The 20,558-nt window shown below is 44.8% G+C and overlaps 1 long non-coding RNA gene across 2 annotated transcripts in view; it reads right to left on the bottom strand.

Moving 5' to 3' along the window:
- Window positions 1-330: 330 nt before the first annotated feature.
- Window positions 331-20,558, bottom strand: part of LOC141252854 (uncharacterized) — a 283,224-nt gene continuing 262,996 nt past the window's right edge. The window contains exons 1-3 of one of the 2 annotated variants that reach the window (XR_012314131.1): window positions 6,237-6,367; window positions 2,472-2,517; window positions 331-609 (exon numbers count right to left, since the gene is read on the bottom strand). This is a non-coding gene — a long non-coding RNA (uncharacterized lncRNA). Of the gene's footprint in view, window positions 610-2,471; window positions 2,518-6,236; window positions 6,368-20,558 lie in introns of those variants that run through there. The other variant, XR_012314132.1, reaches the window with a different exon arrangement.

Here is a 20,558-nt window from a genome sequence, read left to right as displayed (position 1 = left end):
GGGAATGTTTTCAGTGGATAACGAAGTGCAGAGAGGGACCTTATCCACCATCCCTGCAATCAGGGGAGGGTCTGGGCTTTAAATAGCCAGCCCTGACACTCAGGTGTGTTCAGTACCTGGGGAAATTTTGCTCCAGGAAGGAGCTAGCACGTGCTGTGCTGAACCTGTGCGTGGCTAACTGTGTGTGTGGCCAGACCTAGGCCGAGATATGGACTGTGCTGCAAGTTTTGTATTTTGTTTTGTCTCTTTAGCCGAATGGGCTGTGTTGTCTTTATGGACTCATGGTTTATGACTGCTAAATAAACTAATCCGAAAATTTAATGAGACAGTATTCAGTGTTTTACCTCCGCATACAGCCGAGCTTGTTGCTATACCACAATGTATATACACTTTTAAAGATATCCATTAAAATGTAATTTTTAAGGGTTTTTTTTCTGTTTAATTGGTTCTTTTTTGATATTTGACCCCATTTACTCTATCAACTGATACGGTTTTTCTTGGTCTGATGCTCTTCACAGTGTTCCATAGCAGCCGGCCGGTTTGCTTCTTTTAGTGGTACGTGACTCGTGTTGTCATTGTAATCTGGGATGTGAATATAATGAGCCTCTCCTGTAAAATTAAAAAACAGTAAGTTGAAGTCTAAAATATCACCAGTGGCCAATGTGAAAATTGCAAGATTTCATTTTTTTTTCAATACATATTGTGATATGGAAAAAAAACATTTTTAAATAGTACATTTAACACACAAACATAATTTAAACAATTATTCAGTCTCTGATGATGCATACAATCCTTTAATGTTGTGGAGACATGTATTGTGTTTATATTTTTTAATGACAATTCTTAACTGGTGTTTAACAAAAATAACCATAGAACAGTATATAGTTTTCAAAGTGTACTCCACATTTATCGTCATACATATCACAATAGGAACATTATGCATAATGTTTTCAAGCATGTGGACAGTGTAATGATTTGGAAGAGTATTATTTTCTTTTTTTTTGTGTGTGCGTTTTTTTTTTTTATACTGCAATGAACAAGTGATTCACTGTTTGAGAAAAATGAAATGAGAACAGCAGGGTTCTTTTTAAGAAGTTGATACCCAAATTGCTTCTGCATTAAGAAAATGGTTTTCCTCTGCTGATGATTTCGTTTAGACAATATTTAAACTTATGAGTTTTGGATTGTATACAATGAACAGTCATTATACTGTATATAAATGCACAAACTCACAGTTCAAGTAGCTTCACGAAGAACAGGAAACAATTTGTCTTATTATCATGGCAAATTACTTCATATACATATCAGGGGTTTTTATACTACATCTGATAGAAAACGCTGACTACAGTACCAGGGCTAGGAGTCACGGAGGCCCCAGCCACCAGGGAGAGTGATCTCCAAGAGAAGGCCCTACCACCAGGTCAGCAGGTGCAAGTGAGAAAGAGAGACAGTAACCAAGCTAGGCCTAGCTCCAGGCAGGCCAGAAGCTTAGCGAGTAAAGCCACGGATCAGGAAGCCCTATACTCGCTCACTGGGGAGAGTCCAAAAGTGCGCCCTTTGTCCGGAGTACCCTGGACCGTGCCTGCATCATCACCAGTAAAGGTACTGCAGCTTACCCCTGTGTGAGTGTCCGTCTTTCCTCTGGGACAGTCCTGCCGTCTCTCCCCAGCATCCATCATCTACCCCTACACTGCCCTGGAGCTAGCTATACCTCTGGAGAGCCACACCATCCCTGCTGCCGTAACACCAGCTCCAGAGGACTGCTCCGCAGCGGCGGCTCCCTTTGGCCGCATTCCACAGGTGGCGTCACAAACTTTCCAAATCCCCTATAAATATCCCCCTTTTTACTGAACGCCCTGGGTCACGGACCGGGCCAGCCACCGTGATATTCCCCATACCGGCATCCATAAGAGGCCCGGCTGCTGAGTACCCCATGGCCCAGGGGGCATGTCACTATGTAGAGGAAATCCTATAACAAGTACTTAATACTGAAGTTTACCAACCACTGTCTCATAACCCTACTTTCTCTATTGAAAAATAAATTGTGCTCTTTAAGATCATTACCTCATAGTAGGGATCATTGATAAAAGGTTTCTGAATTTATAGTAAAGGCTAATACTATCACTCTTGTTTTTACACACTACCTAAAATACACATAAGATTAGAAAATCCTCTAGGACGTCGCATTGTTGCTTCTACAGAATCGATCCCCACCCCCCATTCATTATTGTGGAAAAAATACTTACACCATTAGCCCAACAAACCAAGCCCTTCATATTGATTACGGGAGAATTTATTAAAATTATTAACAACCTGAATCACATTCTGGAAAAGACTTTCCTGGTGAAATGGGACGTGAATAATTTATATACATTCATTACTTATGACAAAGGCCTCCAAGCGGTGAAACAATTACTATATGATTCTGGCCTAGATGAAAAGATTCATAAATTTTGCAAGGATTTACTTACGATTGTACTTTGTGAATTTTTTTTTCTTTTTCAGGACACGTTTTATCTGCAAAAACAAGGGAAAATAATGGGATCCAATGGGGCACTTCCCATATGCAAATTGCTATATGGCCTCATTTGAGAAAATATTTATCTATGCCAATCAATTATTTCTCACACATGCCATCACATGGCGAAGATATATTGATGTTATCTTTTGCATATGGGCAGGTTCACTGGATTCCCTCCTTGTTTTCCACAATTTCCTAGATAGCATATGGCCTGACTTACAATTTACTTTACAATATAGTACAGATTGTATTAATTTCCTTAATACTACGGTTATCAAAACAAGGGGCAAACTATCGCTTGATCTTCATACAAAAAAGTCAGATCGAAACAGTCTGTTACATTTTACTATGAAACAAGATCACCAGAACAGAAAACATGATGTGTTTTACATCTATATCACATACAGGTCCATATGCCTGAAGAACCAGTCCTAATGTCTCGACTACGCACTCAAACTACGAAGTATAATGCTAGAAACAAAGAGTCAAGTAGTGCAACAAATAAAATAAATATAACTTTATATATACATATATAATGACAAGATGATTAGTGAACAGACTCAGGTAGAAAGGGACTGGGGTCCACAAATAGAAAAAAGGTTAGGGGGAATGCATCACCCAAAAGTGCTAGTGCATAGCATATATTGAGTATATGTATAGTACAGCTATGTTCAAAATACCATTGCATTGGCAATAATAGACACTAAATAATACCCAGTATCACTCCTACATAATAGTATAGCAGAGCAAGGTACTATATCTATATAATAGCCAATAGTTCTAAATACTTAGGTACCACATTCTTACTCACATCTTCCCTATGGGGCACCAGGCCACAGCCCCAACGTGTGTACAGAGTATTTTTATACGTTTGTTTTACTGTGTCCTTGTGTGTTTCAGTCTTTTGGTGGTGTGAACACTGTCCTACAGACTTGTTCACCATGTACTATATATGGCCCATGTGTTTGTATTCAATTCAATTTGTTTCTTGCTTTTGCAAGATTAGGGAGGTCTCAACCCCTCCCTTGTGGGCCGTGCACATAAATGCCGTCCTCTGCAGCATGTCCACATGGACATTACCTGTCAGATCTGCTCATATAGGTATTATACACATGATCATTTTTTTAAATACATCAGATAGGGACTGCTCTGATCTGCGTTACCTTGACATTGGTAGAGAGGCTTAGTATAAATTTTTTGCAAAAAACGTGTCAACTAAATATCCTGTTTTTTATCACCTTTTTACTAGCACTTGCTGTTTACTGTTCCTTTTTTACAAAAGAGTATTTTTATACATTTGTTTTACTTTTTCCTTGTGTGTTTGAGTCTTTTGGTGCTGTGAACACTGTCCTACAGACTTGTTCACCGTGTGCATGGCCCATGTGTTTGTATTCAATTATATCTATATAGTAGCCAATAGTTCTAAATACTTAGGTACCACATTCTTACCCATATCTTCCCTATGGGGCAACAGGCCACAGCCCCAATGTGTGTTTCGTGTGAGCTTCCTCGAGGGGCTATTTTACTAGTAGTCATCTAACAGCTATCAAAAAACCTATTCCCATCTTTCAGTTTGAGAGGGTCAAAAGGATTGTTTCTGAACCCATATTGAAAGAGCATAGACTGGAGAAAGTACAATTGAAATTAATTGAAAGGGGATACCCTAGGAATACATGCAAAGAAAGTAGAAATTCGAGTCCTACTTGTGAACAAGCAAATCAAGGAAACTGTGTAGCATTCGTACATGCTCCATTTTCATATAATGTATCATCTATTTTCATATAATGTACACCATTATATCTGTAAATTTTGGCACTTTTACCCCAAGCATATTCTAAAGTTGAGGAGTTTCAAAATCCATTCTTCCCTTGTTTTAGACAACCCTATAAACTTGATTGGCCAACAATCATACAACCCATTCAATGTGTTTTGACAAGGAAGGCCACATACAGGAGAGGGTTACTTCACAAGCAAATCATCTTTTATTCGGTATGCCACAAAAATATCCATGTTGACTTATTTAAATAGGGGAAACTACTCAACACATAACGAACCATATATCACAACATAAGTCCAATATACGGTGCAAAAAAATTGGATTACCACTACTCCACCATTTTCTCCAGTCCAATCATAATGTTGCCCAGTTGACCCCTTAGTGACAGAGCCAATTTTGACCTTAATGACAAGGCTAAATTTTTTTAAATCTGACCATTGTCACTTTATGTGGTAATAACTCTGGAATTCTTCACTGTGATTCTGGAATTGTTTTTTCATGACACATTATACTTTATGTTAGTGGAAAATTTAGATCAATATGTTTTGCGGAATTTTGATGAAAATTTTGAAACATTCGCAATGTTCGCACTTTCAATTTTTATATCCTTACACCAGTTAGTCATTCTGTACAAAATTTATAAATAACATTTCCGTACAGTAACTTTATATCTGCATCGTTTTTCAAATGTCATTTTATTTTGTTAGGATTTTAGAAGGGTTGAAAGTATAGCAGTAATTTCTAATTTTTTCAAGAAATTTACAAAACCTGTTTCTTCAGGCACGTATTCAGATTTAAATGAACTTTAAGGGGGCTATCTCAAAGCTGCCACCAAGAATTTCAGGGTCCCATGCTGGCAAAATTTTCGAGCCCCCTTTAGACTTCAGCCAGGCTCCACTTCAGCTGTGCCTCCACCCCTCGAAACTTCCCATAGTCCCACCGCCTACTCTTTTAAAAACTCCACTTCTGCACCACATCATCACCAATCACGGTGATTGGTGAGCAGCTTCGGGGCTGGTCACTGCTGTGTGTGGCTGAGATACGTGATCCTGCAGCGACCAGCACAGAGCGCCAGGATCACAGGGAGTAAATCACTGCTGAATAAGTCTTAAAGGGGTTGTCCGATATAAATCCACAAGCCTGCAGTCCCTCTATGTGTCACTCTATGTGACTGCAGACTTGTGAATCCTTACATCGTACACACTATGCACTGTGAGGATTCTCCGGTGTCAGAGCTGGGAATGGCGGTCACATGGCTGCAAGGATGTGAAATGCAGACTCCTGGCCAGCATCAGACTAGAGGAGCGCAGCCTCGCTCATTGCAAGTATATTGAGTGAGGATGCGCCCATTTAGTCTGATTCTGTCCGGGAGTCTGGATTTCGCATCCTTGCAGCCATGTTACCTCCGTTCCCTGCTCTGACACGGCGAATCCTCACAGCGCACAGTGCATACGATGTAAGGATTCACAAATCTGCAGTCACATAGAGTGACACATAGAGGAACTGCAGGCTTGTGGATTTATATCGGACAACCCCTTTAAGACTTAGTCAGCAGTGATTTACTCCCTGTGATCCTGGCCGTCTGAAAAAATCGATTTGCACTCATACCGCAGTGCATGGAGTGGCCGTGGGTCTCCAGAGCTGAACTCAGTTGCCTCCCAGCATATATGAAGATGCGGGTAAGGAGATCGTAGCCCAGTCCATGCACTGCAGTTCGAGCAGAGACTGATTTCCCCCTTCCAATAATTACACTTCCATAGAATAATAATAAAGATGCTTCCCAATAATATACCTACTTGCATCAATCATTCTCTCCCCTCCCACCTTTCGACCCCCCAACCAAAATTTATAAGACACTGGATTCTGAGCACTGCTGCAGAACCACATGCCCAATGACAACAGCAATGCTCTATAAATGTACTGAAATAGTGGACTTACACTCACACAGCCAGTGGCACCCCTCGCCCGCCGCCCAGTCAGTCTAATGGTTGCCTGCCCGACACTTCTAACAAACAGTGGTGCCTGTCTCCTGACACGCACGCAGCACTCTGCTAAGGAGGGTTAGAGATTGGCGTGTCACATGAGGTACTGCATGATACATGAGCATACCTCATGACCATGATGTAGCCGCAGCTGAGTTAAAGGTACAGCGCTCTGTTCCTGACACCGGGTGCAATAACAACACTGTATCTTTAAAACACCTGTGGCCGCATCCCGATCTATAAAACGAGCCTTGCAGCCGCAGGTAGTTTAACTGTGCAGTGTTGTTACTGACATATTCTGCAGCGCAGCACCACCCTTTATATTCTGTCTACATACAGCAGTGTAAAAAAGTTTTTACCCTCTTCCTGATGTCTTATTCTTTTGTATGTTTGTCTCACTTAAATGTTTCAGATTACAAAACAGATTTAAATATTAGACAAAGATAACACAAGTAAACACAAGATGCCATTTTCAAATGAAGGTCTTTATTATTAAGGGAAAAAGAAATCCAAACCTACAGGGCCCTGTGTGAAAAAGTGATTGCCCCCTAAACCTGATGACTGGTTGGGCCACCCTTAGCAGCAACAACTGCTATCAAGCATTTGCTATAACTGGCAGTGAGTCTTTTACAACGCTCTGGAGGAATTTTGGTCCACTCATGTTTACAAAATTGTTGTAACTCAGCCACAATGGAGGGTTTCCAAGCATGAACCACCTTTTTAAGGTTATGCCACATCATCTCAATCAGATTAAGGTCAGGACTTTGACTAGACCACTCTAAAGTCTTAATTTTTGTTTTTCTTAAGCCATTCAGAGGTGGACTTGCTGGTGTGTTTTGGATCATTGATCTACTGCATAACCCAAGTGCACTTCAGCTTGAAGTCACAAAGAGATGGCAGGACATTCTCCTTCAGGATTTTATGGTAGACAACAGAATTCATGGTTCTATTTACCACAGCAAGTCTTCCAGGTCCTGAAGCAGCAAAACAACCCCATACTATCACGCTACCACCACAATATTTTACTGCTGGTATGATGTTCCTTTTCTGAAATGCTGTGTTACTTCTATGCCAGATGTAATGAGACATACACTTTCCAAAAAGTTCAACTTTTGTCTCATCACAGAGTATTCTGTCAAAAGTCTTGACGATAATCAAGATGTTTTCTTGCAAATCTGAGATGAGTCTTTATGTTCTTTTTACTCAGCAGTGGTTTTGGTCTTGCAACTCTGCCATGCATGCAGGGGCGGACATACCACTAGTGCAGCCGATGCAACAGCACCGGGGTCCGGAGGTGGAAAGGGGCCCTTGCATTCAGGTGCATAGTGCCCATAGCAGCAGCCCACACAGCCGCTGTGGAGACACTCAGTCAAGGTTACAGGTGGGAGTAAAAGGGGCCCGGTGTCCAGCAGCGCGGGGCCCCTCTCGCTCCAAACCGTAATCATTCTGATATCCATTACCCAGAGCCGGGGAGAGAGCAGTGCGCAGAGTGCAGGACTTCAAAAAGGGGGCGTGACATGCAGGGAGAGAGACCCTGACCAATGAACACTTTCTCCACCAGACTGGCATCTGGCCTCCTGCATAGCGCTTCCCAATGATGAGTGTTCACCTGTAGTCAGGGGGCCCGGGTCGCACAGCACACTGGGCACAATAGTGGAGGAAGAGCAAGACTTACTGTGTGTATTCTGCTTCCTCTACTGTTCCATTCCCAGCAGCATTTCATAAAGAAGAGGTCGGGGTAGGAGAGCTCACTGCATGGGACAGCACAGCAGCAGGGGCATATCAGTCCTCTCTGCTGTCTCCCCATCACCCAGAGTGGTTTCTGAAGCCCTCTCCAGCTTATCTCTGCACTATGTGGCCGACCTCCTCCACAGCTCATATGAACACCTGCTATAGAACAGTATGTAACACCTGCAGTGAGACCCATGTGTGTAACTCCAGAAAATCCAGTCTCTGTACAGACATTCACAGCAGTAGATTTTAATGAATATTTTCCTGCACCACCCTGAACTACAACTTCCAGTAGGTATTGCTCTTCTCTACATCATAGGGGAGGAGGAGTAGCAGAGGAAGAGACTGATTGGCTGAGCAAGCTGGAGAAGAAGAAGGGAGGAGTCCAGACCAGTGCACATAAGGGAGGTCAGTCATTACTGAGGAGAGACAAGAATACCACAGGAGCAGAGCCTGGTGTGCAGACAGATGCTTTTGCTAATCTCTGTGGAAGGACTGTAAGCCTTGAAATTGCACCAGAACCCCAGACTGGCCAGAGGATCCTGGAATGCCCTCCTCCCCTCTTTCACAGAAAGAAGGAGAATTCTGCCTCCCATTCCTAAGGGATTGAATCCTAAAGCCCAAGACTGGAAACGGTGTGACTACAGAACAGCTACTTCAAAGAGTGAGTAGCTTGCTGGGGTGTGTGGTTGCACTGTGGACAAATGTATAAAAACTTTCTAGAAGGGAGCCTTACTGAGACTTGTGGTTCCACACACTTGAAGCTATATTAGGACTATCCGTGAATGACGTTTTGCTTCTTTGTTATGTGCACCATCAAAGTCCTCAAGAGCTCCAACAACGCTCGGCAACCAGGCCCCAACAGTAAACTGTGTTGCTTTCTTAGGCTGCAGCCATTTATAGTTAAGCAGTTTTAGCTAGGAGTGTGTTTGTGGCTATTTAAAGGGAAAGTGTCATCCCTATCTTTCAAGTTAATTGAAAAGTCTTAACTGATTCTTTTTATATCTAAATTGTGAATACTGTTTGTATTGTTACTTGCCACCCCCTTACCATATTTACCAACTACCTTCCTCCACAATAAGCCTGTTTAAGTTTTCAACCTCATCTTCTTGTGAGTGTATGCAGAGTGTGTACAGGGGTTTCCCGAATTGACCCCTGGCAGAAGAGGAAGACCCTCCTGCATCCCACTACAGCTCCCAGCAAGATTCGGGTGGAGGCACTGTGCTATATCGAGGTGAGATCTACCAAACACCCTGCCAATGGAGGCGGCTTAAAGGGGTGTTACAAGAAGTATTTGTGTATGTCTATAGGTGTGTTTATGTATGTGTGTGTATGTGCTTGTATATTATTAATATTTATTATTATAGTGTCATTTATTCCATGGCACTTTACATGTGAAAGGGGGTATACATACATAAACAATTACAATAATCTTGAACAAAATGTGACGGCGACTGGTACAGGAGGAGCGAGGACCTTGCCCGTGAAGGCTCACAGTCTACAAGGGATGGGTGAGGATGCAGTAGGTGAGGGTAGAGCTAGTCGTGCAGCGGTATGGTGGAGCAGTGGTTACTGCAGGTTGTAGGCTTGTCGGAAGAGGTATATGTTTTTATGTGTTATGTATATGTGTATATGCATCTGTGTGTGTGTGTATCTGTGCATCTATGTATGTATGTTATATGTGTGTGTGTGTATGTATAGTATATGTGTATGTACAGTATACAGTTATATGAAAAAGTTTGGGCACCCCTATTAATCTTAAGCTTAATGTTTTCTTAAAATTGGTGTTTTTGCAACAGCTATTTCAGTTTGATATATGTAATAACTGTTGGACACAGTAATGTTTCTGCCTTGAAATGAGGTTTATTGTACTAACAGGAAATGTGCAATCTGCATTCAAACAAAATTTGACAGGTGCATAAGTATGGGCACCCTTATCATTTTCTTGTTTTAAATACTCCTACCTACTTTTTACTGACTTACTAAAGCACTTTTTCTGGTTTTGTAACCTCATTGAGCTTTGAACTTCATAGCCAGGTGTATGCAATCGTGAGAAAAGCTACTTAAAGTGGCCACTTGCAAGTTGTTCTCCTGTTTGAATCTCCTCTGAAGAGTGGCATCATGGGCTCCTCACAACAACTGTCAAATGATCTGAAAACAAAGATTATTCAACATAGTTGTTCAGGGGAAGGATACAAAAAGCTGTCTCAGAGATTTAACCTGTCAGTTTCCACTGTGAGGAACATAGTAAGGAAATGGAAGAACACAGGGACAGTTCTTGTTAAGGCCAGAAGTGGCAGGCCAAGAAAAACATCAGAAAGGCAGAGAAGAAGAATGGTGAGATCAGTCAAGGACAATCCTCAGACCACCTCCAGAGAGCTGCAGCATCAACTTGCTGCAGATGGTGTCACTGTGCATCGGTCAACTATACAACGCACTTTGCACAAGGAGAAGCTGTATGGGAGAGTGATGCGAAAGAAGCCGTTTCTGCAAGCACGCCACAAACAGAGTCGGCTGAGGTATGCAAAAACACATTTGGAGAAGCCAATTTCTTTTTGGAAGAAGGTCCTTTGGACTGATGAAACCAAGATTGAGTTGTTTGGTCATACAAAAAGGCGTTATGCATGGCATCAAAAAAACACAGCATTCCAAGAAAAACACTTGCTACCCACAGTAAAATTTGGTGGAGGTTCCATCATGCTTTGGGGCTGTGTGGCCAATGCCGGTACCGGGAATCTTGTTAAAGTTGAGGGACGCATGGATTCCACTCAGTATCAGCAGATTCTTGACGACAATGTTCAGGAATCAGTGATAAAGTTGAAGTTAAGCAGGGAATGGATCTTTCAGTAAGACAATGATCCAAAACACCGCTCCAAATCTACTCAGGCATTCATGCAGAGGAACAATTACAATGTTCTGGAATGGCCATCCCAGTCCCCAGACCTGAATATCATTGAACATCTGTGGGATCATTTGAAGAGGGCTGTCCATGCTCGGCGACCATCAAACTTAACGGAACTGTAATTGTTTTGTAAAGAGGAATGGTCAAAAATACCTTCATCCAGGATCCAGGAACTCATTAAAAGCTACAGGAAGCGACTAGAGGCTGTTATTTTTGCAAAAGGAGGATCTACTAAATATTAATGTCACTTTTCTGGTGAGGTGCCCATACTTATGCACCTGTCAAATTTTGTTTGAATGCAGATTGCACATTTTCTGTTAGTACAATAAACCTCATTTCAAGGCAGAAACATTACTGTGTCCAACAGTTATTACATATATCAAACTGAAATAGCTGTTGCAAAAACACCAATTTTAAGAAAACATTAAGCTTAAGATTAATAGGGGTGCCCAAACTTTTTCATATAACTGTATGTGTATGTATGTTATATGTATGTATATGTGTATGTATGTACGGTATATATATGTGTGTTTGTGTGTACAGTATATGTGTGTGTATGGTATATGTGTGTGTGTGCAGTATGTGCATGTACAGTATATGTACAGTACAGACTAAACGTTTGGACACACCTCATTTAAAGATTTTTCTGTATTTTCATGACTATGAAAATTGTACATTCACACTGAAGGCATCAAAACTATGAATTAACACATGTGGAATTATAAACTTAACAAAAAAGTGTGAAACAACCGAAAATATGTCTTAGATTCTAGGTTCTTCAAAGTAGCCACCTTTTGCTTTGATGACTGCTTTGCACACTCTTGGCATTCTCTTGATGAGCTTCAAGAGGTAGTCACCGGAAATGGTCTTCCAACAATCTTGAAGGAGTTCCCAGAGATGTTTAGCACTTGTTGGCCCTGTTGCCTTCACTCTGCGGTCCAGCTCACCCCAAACCATCTCGATTGGGTTCAGGTCTGGTGACTGTGGAGGCCAGGTCATCTAGCGTAGCACCCCATCACTCTCTTTCTTGGTCAAATAGCCCTTACACAGCCTGGAAGTGTGTTTGGGGTCATTGTCCTGTTGAAAAATAAATGATGGTCCAACTAAACGCAAACCGGATGGAATAGCATGCCGCTGCAAGATGCTGTGGTAGCCATGCTGGTTCAGTATGCTTTCAATTTTGAATAAATTCCCAACAGTGTCACCAGCAAAGCACCCCCACATCATCACACCTCCTCCTCCATGCTTCACGGTGGGAACCAGGCATGTAGAGTCCATCCGTTCATCTTTTCTGCGTCGCACAAAAACATGGTGGTTGGAACCAAAGATCTCAAATTTGCACTCATCAGACCAAAGCACAGATTTCCACTGGTCTAATGTCCATTCCTTGTGTTCTTTAGCCCAAACAAGTCTCTTCTGCTTGTTGCCTGTCCTTAGCAGTGGTTTCCTATCAGCTATTTTACCATAAAGACCTGCTACACAAAGTCTCCTATTAACAGTTGTTGAAGAGATGTGTCTGCTGCTAGAACTCTGTGTGGCATTGACCTGGTCTCTAATCTGAGCTGCTGTTAACATGCGATTTCTGAGGCTGGTGACTCGGATAAACTTATCCTCAAAAGCAGAGGTGACTCTTGGTCTTCCTTTCCTTGGGCTGTCCTCATGTGAGCCAGTTTCTTTGTAGCGCTTGATGGTTTTTGCAACTGCACTTGGGGACACTTTCAAAGTTTGCCCAATTTTTCAGACTAACTGACCTTCATTTCTGAAAGTAATGATGGCCACTCGTTTTTCTTTACTTAGAATCTGTATTATGGCAAGAAAAAAGCAGCTAAAAGTCTATTCAATAGGACTATCAGCTGTGTATCCACCAGACTTCTGCACAACACAACTGATGGTCCCAACCCCATTGATAAGGCAAGAAATCCCACTTATTAAACCTGACAGGGCACACCTGTGAAGTGAAAACCATTTCTGGTGACTACCTCTTGAAGCTCATCAAGAGAATGCCAAGAGTGTGCAAAGCAGTCATCAAAGCAAAAGGTGGCTACTTTGAAGAATCTAGAATATAAGACATATTTTCAGTTGTTTCACACTTTTTTGTTAAGTATATAATTCCACATGTGTTAATTCATAGTTTTGATACCTTCAGTGTGAATGTACAATTTTCATACTCATGAAAATACAGAAAAATCTTTAAATGAGAAAGTTTGTCCAAACTTTTGGTCTCTACTGTATGTCTTTCAGGACTGCAGCATGTCAAATTCTCTAGCGGAGTCGCTAGTCTACGCAACAGAAATTTGACCTCTAGAAAGTATAGAATGCAGGAAATCCACATGGTTAAGTGAACACATGTAGAGTTACCTGCGTTCAATAGAATGAAACATTTTGGACGCAGCAAAAATTTGGGTCCAAAGCCCTGCTACGTCCGTAACATGGGTATGGCGCCCCTGCGGGTTCAGTATCCACAGAGGTACTGCATCTCACCCAGAGGTGTGGTATCTCACTCTCAGGTAAGGATAGAGTGCTGCCCGGGACCCTAACACTTGCATCCAACACTACACTACTCCAGACCAGCTGGAAGGGCAAGATGTGTCGCGCTTCCTGCTGAGCCCTGACCCTGGTTGGAGTGGGGGGAACCAAAGTAGGGGGAACCATGTAGTGGGTGTGGGTGGAGGAAGTAAATCAGGGGAGAATTTGTTAGGAATAGTATAAAAGAGAGAAGCCATCTTGAAAGGACAGATCAGTCTGAGAGGAGAAGTAGTGGGAGCAGGAGCTCTGCAGGAGCTCTACTCAGGAGGAGGGCCTAGCAGAAAGGCCCAAGACTGAGAAGGAGAGGAGCAGGAGAGAGGCTCCAGGAAAGTGAAAGGGATCCTAGGGGTACGGGCAGTGCTGGAGGCCACCCGTACGCCCGAGTCTGCCAGGCGGTGGAGGGATCGAGCCGCAGAGGGGACCGGCCCCTAATCAGTGAGAATTACAAAGTTCAACTGGAAACTGGAGGCTTCTGTGCTTTCAGGGTGCAGTTGCCACATCCGCACTCAAGTCGCCAAAAAGGTAACCACATAGGATCAAGGGAACTCCAGGTTGCCCAGAAAGATCCGAGGATACTGGCTTGGGACATTGTTTGGCGAGTCGCAGGGCAAGAAGGGTGAGGGCCAGCGCAGGAAGACGGCTGAGAAGGTCATATAGAACGGGATCCCGTCAGGCACTCTTGAAACACCTGAGAGTTTGCTGAACCCCTGCCTGGTGAACGCAGCGCGACGTGGGAGGCTGTAAGCTGTACAGTGCAACCTGAGGAACTTAACAACTGTGAGTAAACCCTGAAGACTGCACCCCACTGTCTCTGGGAAATTATTGCTGCGCCATCACCCCCTGCCCTACACCGCAACATCCATAACAACTCAGCACAGCCCTGGAGCTAAGCTCTACCTGTGGAGAGCTAAACCAACTCTGCTGCATTTACACCAGCTCCAGAGGACCTGCTCCGCAGCGGCAGCTCCATATAGCCGCATACCACAGGTGGCGCCATGAACTGTATATAAAAACTATAAATCCTCTGTAAATATCCCCTTTTGATTGACCGCCCTGTGACATCTCCCCTAGAAACGACCGGCCCGGCACCGAGTACCCCACGGCCCAGGGGGCGCATCATGGGCACAGAGCTTAAGATTAAAAAAAAAAATGGCGTGGGTTCCCATGTCATTTTTATAATTGACTATCCCCCTCCACCGCTATTAATATCACCCCTCAGCAGTCCCACAAATGGTGCATCCATAAGATGCACCAAAACTGGCGCTTAGCCTCCGCTCTTCCCACTGCCTTGTAGCGGTGGCGAGTGGGGTAATGGGGTTGGGGTTCACGTCAGCCTTGTATTGGCGGCTGACATAAAGCCCAGATTATTAATGGAGGGCGTCTATAAGATGCCCCCATTACTAACCGCGTAGTAAAATGGTCGGCGCTTTTTCAATAAAAGACATGGCCAGAATAAAGCATTTTAATAAAATAAAACACACACGGTTCTACAATTATTTTTTATTACCCTAAATCCGCGAAGTCCTCGATCTCGTGAAATAAGCGTAAAAAAACAAACAACCATTTCCCTCACCTGTCCGCCATCAACGACGCAGTCCACGATTATGCCGAGTGTCCCTCGGCGATCTGGGTCACTTCTACAGCATTGTCATCAGCAATCACTGATGTCACTGCTGTAGAAGACAGCAATGTACACTGACAGCAGTGTAAAATCACCCCCTGTCAGTGTACATTGCTGCAGAAGGTCACTGGAGTTGACCAGCTGAAGATCAGCTGATCAGCTCCAGTGAGTTTACGATCAGCTGATGGTCACGTGACTATCAGCTGATCAGTGCCGATGCTGAACAGCTGATAGTCACATGACTATCAGCTGATCGCTGCCGGTGCTGAACAGCTGATAGTCACGTGACTATCAGCTGATACTGACAGTTACGTGACTATCAGCTGATACTGACGTCACCCCTCAGCTGAGCTGTCATGTGACCATCAGTAGAGCAGTGACATCAGTATCAGCTGATGGTCACGTGACCATCAGCTGATCAGTGACAACACTGAAGGTCCTGGCAGCTCGGTACACTGCGGGGTGCGAGCCCACGCCCTGCAGTGTACCGCTGCCTGCCGGGGACAGAACACCGCCGGGGACCAGGAGGACACCAGGGGCCGCCAAACAGGTGAGTATAAACATTTATTTTTACTTTTATTTTCTTTTTTTACTACCGCTGGCACGCGGGCTGGGAAGAGCAGACTACTGCTCCTCCCATCCACGTCGCTCCCGTTGTTGTCAGCGGGAACAGCGGTCGGATGAGAGGAGTAGCAGCCTCCTCTCCCGACCCGGGTACCACCCACAGCGCGTTTCTGTAGCAATTTCGTGCCTATGAACTGTCATTGAAAAGCAGCAAATCCGCATGTTTACATTGTGTTCCAAATTATTATGCAAATAATATTTTCTCAGATTTTCCCAAATTACCTATATGAATTGCAGTCATTGTAATTTTCCAGTCAAATAACTATTAGAGTACAATTGAAAGGTTTTTCTACAAACTGCCTATGATAACAGTATATTTTTCAAAAAATAAAACACTCAAACTGCACTCAAAATGCATGTTCTAAATTATTATGAAAGGAGCTTCTGAACGCTCTCATCCATTGAATTTGTCAGGTTTTGGATGGTTTCTGCTTCAATTGTTTTGCATGAAGACAGAATACCCTCCCAGAGCTGTTGCTTAGATGTGAACTGCCTCCCGCCTTCATAGACACTCCTTTTGATGATGCTCCAGAGGTTCTCAATGGGGTTGAGGTCAGGGGAGCATGGGGTCCACACCATAAGTTTGTCCCCTTTTATGCCCATAGCAGCCAGAGATGCAGATGTGTTATGTGCAGCATGAGACGGTGCATTATCATGTATGAAAATGATTTTGCTGCGGAATGCACGGTTCTTCTTCTTGAACCATGGCAGGAAGTGCTGTTTGAGAAACTCAACATACATTATGGAGTTCATCTTTACCCCTTCAGGGATCCTAAAGGGGCCGACAATCTCTCTCCCCATGATTCCAGCCCAAAACATTACTCCACCTCCTCCTTGTTGGCGCACTCCATCCATCTGGACCATCAAGCATTGCACGGCACTCATCTGTGAACAAAACAGTTTTGAAGTCAGTCTTCATGTATTGTTTGGCCCACTGGAGCCGTTTCTGCTTGTGTGCAGTGGATAGAGGAGGTCAACAGGATGGCTTACGCACAGCTGCAAACCTCTGAAGGACCCTGCATCTTGTTGTTTGGGGGACGTTGGAGGCAACAGCAGCTATGACAAGGCTTTTTTGCCGCTGCTCTTTGAACCTGACTTAATTGCCTGTTGGAAAGAGTCCTCAATTTTCCCTTATCAGCACGCACACATGTGTACTGTGAATCAGCTACATACTTCTTGATTGTGCGATAGCCTCAACAAAATACCTTATCGAAATATAGCTTCGTCCCCATGGACGAAGCATTTCCTATGCGAAACGCGCGTCGGGTGCGTGGTGGGTGCCTGGACTGTTGATCTATGCTATTTGGGTAATTATGGCTATCTTGTAAACCATCTTTTGGGCTACTTTTATTGACACTAGTCATTTATATATGCAGCTATATTTGGATAAGGTATTTTGTTGAGGCTATCGAGTGGTTCATATATATTTATGTATCTGTGTATGTATCTTTGAGGCAGTGTCACTGCATATATTTATATTCTGATCTTATTAACAATTTTTGATACTAATATATTTATATATATATGAAATATGTGTTGGGTACCTTCATTATTTTCCATGTGATTATTATTTCTTGCTGCCCTTTGTATTCTAGGCCCTTGGTTTTAGTATCACATATTACCTGTGGGAGCTCTATGTTAGATTATAATGGCTTCCTTTATACTATTTAGTCCAGGCACTCCACTCCTTCCATCTGTGGTGTGTCTTTGAATTTTTTTTATTATTATTGTATGTACTTGTTTTTATGTGTTATTGACGCACCCCTGGACCTGTGTCGCACAGCGTTGCGCATGCAGGAGCTTACCCGGAGCCGGATCTGTTGAGGGTTGTACTCTCGTGGCGGTGACCCGGTCCTTGCCCAGGGAGTCAGACTAAGTGGCGTTGTATTAGCGGTAGATGTTGGATGACTACGCCACCCGTTGAATGCAGCGAAGGAGCTGCCGCTGCAGGGCAGACCGCTGAGGCCGGTGGTAGGATTGTGCAGCGTGATAGTTTCACCCCCAACGGGAGGGGTATGGCCTCAGGGCAGCCGACGTGGATGATGGGGGTAGCAGGAATCACTCAGAGACGATGCGGTGTAGTTCAGGGTCTTTACTGGTGATAAAGATAGACCCTCCCGGAGTACTGGCTAGCGATCGGGGCCTGGTCAGTCCTTGAGCAGATGGGATCTCCCCTGGCCAGGCGGAGTTGTAGGCCTCCCAAACTGACTCTACTCTTCTGGCTACCTTGCTAGAGGCGGGTATAAGTAGCCAACGTCCCTGAGTGTACCGTGTGGTGCTCACCCGTATGGCCGGTGACTCGGGGCCTTCTAGTGGCGTCCGCTCCACGACGGCGGTGCTGGTCCCACGCGTGTGACCGTGCCTTCGGGTTTCTTGGCCAGAGGACCTGAAATCCCCTGCCGGGCGGTTTCTGCTGCTGGGTAAAGATTAGTCCCCACAGCCTCGGACTCCGGGTCCGGTGATAGCTTCTCAGTCAGGGCGAGCTCTGCAGCTGCCAGCCCCTGACTCCTTATAGCACTGCTCCCACAGAGCTCCTGATGTTCTTTTCCTATATCTGCTTCTCTTCTCTGTCTCTACTTCTTCTCTACACACTAACCCTGCCTCAGCCCTAGGTTTATATAGGGGAAGTCCTTCCCCTCCCAGGACTGGGCAGGAGGTGTGGCATGCATAGGATCCCTGACCAAGAGACCTCCCACCTGCTCTCAGACGTAATATCTCTATCACTGTGGCAACCAGACCCCTGGGGTGTCACATTCCCCCCTAGTGAAATTTAGTACTCCGGGACTAAACATATTTTTTAGAAAAACATAACAAGGTATAAACAATAATAATACAATAAGAAAAACACATAAAGATGGTTACGGCGTGTCCGCAACCGGGTGCAGTTTTGAAGAAAAGCAAGGTGTCCATTTCACCAAAACAGGGAGACATAACCAGGTAGGGGTCTGTCCTGCCCCGAGTCCTTAACAGTCTTTAGTCCATTCCTAGGTTACGCTCCAACCAATTGTACAAGGCTTCCCGGTAAATCCACCAAGGACTCCTAAAAATAACTAGAAACACATAATTATTTACAAGTAACAGACAGGTGACCACAATAAAACAATTTAAACACTTCAAATCCTCCAACATGCGGGTAACTGGCCTCTAGTGGCCCTAGTGGACCTACGGAGCTGACTGTCTGGCCCTGAACTACAGGGTGTAGGAGCTGTCAAGGGTAAACTGGGCAGCTGTTTACGGGCTCTTTGGCTCACTAGGGGTACGGCAGGCTCACTATGAGCAGAGGGTTGATCCTCCTGTTCTGCTTGTGTGGAGTCTGCTGCCTCCTGGACCGGCTGCTCTTCCAGCTCTACCTGTTGCTCCGTAGGCACTTGGGATGCTGGTTGGAGGAACGTGAGGATGGGTACCACAACTGCACCATTGACTTGAGTCCAGGACCGAGGGAAGTCTCCGAGCACAGTACTAACCATATCTTCCCTTTCCTCTACGGGTCGAGGGTCTTCTTGCTCTCCTTCTGGGTTCCGTAGCTGTTCGGGACACTTCTTCAGGTGATCCCGGGATACAATGGCTGTGGTTTCCCCTCCGTCTTTACTGATGGTACAGACCTTTGGGTTGTCGTGGCTTGAGGGCAGTACGGTGTACGGGTCATTCTCCCACTGGTCGTCCAACTTGTGGAGCCGTCTCTTCCTCTTCAAGACCTGCTCTCCGGGTACCAGGGGAACAGCGGGAGCATACTGGTTGTAAGTTTTCTCTTGTCTTTCCCTAGCGAGACAGAGACTTCGCTCCACGCTCTCCTGTACTTTCCGGTACTGCTGCTGCCTCTCTGTGTCCCAGTCTGCTTCCGGTGAAGTGTCCTCGGGTGTCAGGACTCCCATCTCCAGGTCAACAGGTAGCTTACCAGGCCTTGCCCTCATTAGGTAAGCCGGGGTACAGTTGGTGGAACCTACAGGGATGTAGTTGTATAGGTCCACCAGGTCGGGCAGCTTCTCAGGCCACAAACTGCGTTCTTCCAGGGGCAACGTTTTCAGAAGATCCATTACCACCTGGTTCATTTTCTCACAAAGTCCATTAGTTTGCGGATGATAGGGTGTCGTCCTTATCTTCCGGCAGCCATACAGATTGCAGAATTCCTGGAAGACCTCCGCTTCAAAGGCAGGTCCCTGATCCGTCAGCACTTGGTCCGGGTACCCGTGTGGACGGCAGAAGTGCTGCTGGAAGGCTCTAGCTGCCGTTTGAGCTGTTAAGTCCTTAACGGGGATGACAACCAAGAACCGGGAGTAATGATCCACAATGGTTAATGCGTAGACGTAGCCACTTCTGCTTGGGGTCAGTTTTACATGATCCAAGGCTACCAGTTCCAACGGCTGCTTGGTGACGATGGACTGAAGGGGGGTCTTCTGGCTGGCACGGTCCTTCCTTCTTAGGTTGCACGGGCCACAGTCTCTGCACCACCTCTCGATGGTTCCCCTCATGCCTACCCAGTGGAACCGCCCGCGCAGCAGGAACTCCAGCTTCTTCCATCCGAAGTGTCCAGCCCCGTCGTGGTATGCCTCCATCACCATGGCTGCGTCTCTTCGTGGCACCACTACTTGCCAGATTAGTTCATGCGTCCGGGAGTTAACCATTCTGCGGCACAACTTCCCCTTGTAAAGGAACAGTCGACTCTTCTCAGCCCACAGTTGTTTGGCTTCCTCCGGAGCGTCTGGGTCAAGGCGAGCCTCTGGCCGAGTCAGCATCTCCTTCACCAGTCGGACGGCAGGGTCACTGTCTTGCGTTTCCTCCCAGTTGTAGTGAGGCAAGGGGTTAACCGTAGCGGCTTGCTTACTCCTTACCCGATGGGAATACTGGATAGTCCCATGACGGTGGAACGCGGGGAG

This window comes from Phyllobates terribilis, unplaced genomic scaffold, assembly GCF_046119375.1.
Source record: "Phyllobates terribilis strain yellow unplaced genomic scaffold, ASM4611937v1 Scaffold_2__4_contigs__length_985480577, whole genome shotgun sequence".
Lineage (NCBI taxonomy): Eukaryota > Metazoa > Chordata > Amphibia > Anura > Dendrobatidae > Phyllobates > Phyllobates terribilis.
Note: the sequence above shows the minus strand (reverse complement) of the source record. Positions and strands in the feature narration are given on the sequence as shown.